Source organism: Tiliqua scincoides, chromosome 4 (assembly GCF_035046505.1).
Source record: "Tiliqua scincoides isolate rTilSci1 chromosome 4, rTilSci1.hap2, whole genome shotgun sequence".
In the NCBI taxonomy this organism is placed as follows: Eukaryota; Metazoa; Chordata; class Lepidosauria; order Squamata; family Scincidae; genus Tiliqua; species Tiliqua scincoides.
Genome location: NC_089824.1, coordinates 44,351,310 through 44,353,551, shown reverse-complemented (window position 1 = coordinate 44,353,551; position 2,242 = coordinate 44,351,310).

Sequence of the window (2,242 nt, the reverse complement as noted above, 5' to 3'; positions counted from 1 at the left end):
TGGTGAGGAGGTAGATGTGGTGTCAGCAGTGGCCCCTTTAAGGGTAAGGCCTGGGCATCCAGCAGAGTGTGCTGCACAGCTGCAGCCACTTGAAGGCAATAGGGCCCTCAGGGATATAAGAGCACCTGAGGCAGGAAGGGCTCCACTTATTTATGTGAGTCAGCCTTTTCCTACATGAAGATCATTAAGTCCAAGTACTTCAGTGCAAGTCATCTGTAGTACTCAAGTAATTACAAAAAATGTTTATAGTTAATTACCGTATTTTTCGCTCTATAAGACGCACTTTTTCCCCCCCAAAAAGTGGGGGGAAAAGTGTGTGCGTCTTATGGAGCGAATACTGCAAAAAAAAAAAAAAAAAACTCCGCCCCTGGCCCCGCCCCCTGCCCGCTCTGCTCGGCTCCGCTTCCCAGGAAAGCGTGGGTGGGGTGGCAGTCTTGCTGAGCAAGCCCGTGTGTCTACTCAGAAGTAAGTCTCAGACTCACTGGGACTCACTCCCAGGAAAGGGGGGGGGGATGGCAGGCTCGCTGAGAAAGCCCACGTGTCTACTCAGAAGTAAGTCTCAGAGTCACTGGGGCTCACTCCCAGGAAAGCGGGGGTGGGGTGGCAGTCTTGCTGAGCAAGCCCCTAGAGCAGGGGTGCTCATTACGTCAACCCTCGAGCTACCAGTCCATCTCCAGGCGAAATGAGTCAATCGCGGGCTTCTCTCCTGTCCACGCATCCCTAGGAGTGAGCCCCTGGCAGGCTTGTGAGCCCAGGGAGCGAGCCTAGGGAGTGAGTCCAGGGAGCCCAGGGACTGAGACGGGCTCCTACCTGGGAGAGGAGGCGCTGGCAGGCTTTTCTCCTGTCCACTCATCCCTGGGAGTGAGCCCCATTGGCTCTACTGGGGCTGACTTACCTTTCCCCTGCTTTTGCACTGGTATGTATGGAGATCTGCCCCCCCCCACTTCCATCTGTTGGTTCTGTGTGCAAGGGGTTTTGCAATGGCCTTGCTGTGATGCCTATACAGAGATCTTACCTGCCCCACACTTTTCCCCTGCTTTTGCACTGCTATGTATGGAGATCTGCCCCCCCCCACTTCCATCTGTTGGTTCTGTGTGCAAGGGGTTTTGCAATGGCCTTGCTGTGATGCCTATACAGAGATCTTACCTGCCCCACACTTTTCCCCTGCTTTTGCACTGCTATGTATGGAGATCTGCGCCCCCCCCCCACTTCCATCTGTTGGTTCTGTGTGCAAGGGGTTTTGCAATGGCCTTGCTGTGATGCCTATACAGAGATCTTACCTGCCCCACACTTTTCCCCTGCTTTTGCACTGCTATGTATGGAGATCTGCGCCCCCCCCCCACTTCCATCTGTTGGTTCTGTGTGCAAGGGGTTTTGCAATGGCCTTGCTGTGATGCCTATACAGAGATCTTACCTGCCCCACACTTTTCCCCTGCTTTTGCACTGCTATGTATGGAGATCTGCGCCCCCCCCACTTCCATCTGTTGGTTCTGTGTGCAAGGGGTTTTGCAATGGCCTTGCTGTGATGCCTATACAGAGATCTTACCTGCCCCACACTTTTCCCCTGCTTTTGCACTGCTATGTATGGAGATCTGCGCCCCCCCCCCACTTCCATCTGTTGGTTCTGTGTGCAAGGGGTTTTGCAATGGCCTTGCTGTGATGCCTATACAGAGATCTTACCTGCCCCACACTTTTCCCCTGCTTTTGCACTGCTATGTATGGAGATCTGCGCCCCCCCCCCACTTCCATCTGTTGGTTCTGTGTGCAAGGGGTTTTGCAATGGCCTTGCTGTGATGCCTATACAGAGATCTTACCTGCCCCACACTTTTCCCCTGCTTTTGCACTGCTATGTATGGAGATCTGCGCCCCCCCCCCACTTCCATCTGTTGGTTCTGTGTGCAAGGGGTTTTGCAATGGCCTTGCTGTGATGCCTATACAGAGATCTTACCTGCCCCACACTTTTCCCCTGCTTTTGCACTGCTATGTATGGAGACCTGCGCCCCCCCCACTTCCATCTGTTGGTTCTGTGTGCAAGGGGTTTTGCAATGGCCTTGCTGTGATGCCTATACAGAGATCTTACCTGCCCCACACTTTTCCCCTGCTTTTGCACTGCTATGTATGGAGATCTGCGCCCCCCCCCCACTTCCATCTGTTGGTTCTGTGTGCAAGGGGTTTTGCAATGGCCTTGCTGTGATGCCTATACAGAGATCTTACCTGCCCCACACTTTTCCCCTGCTTTTGC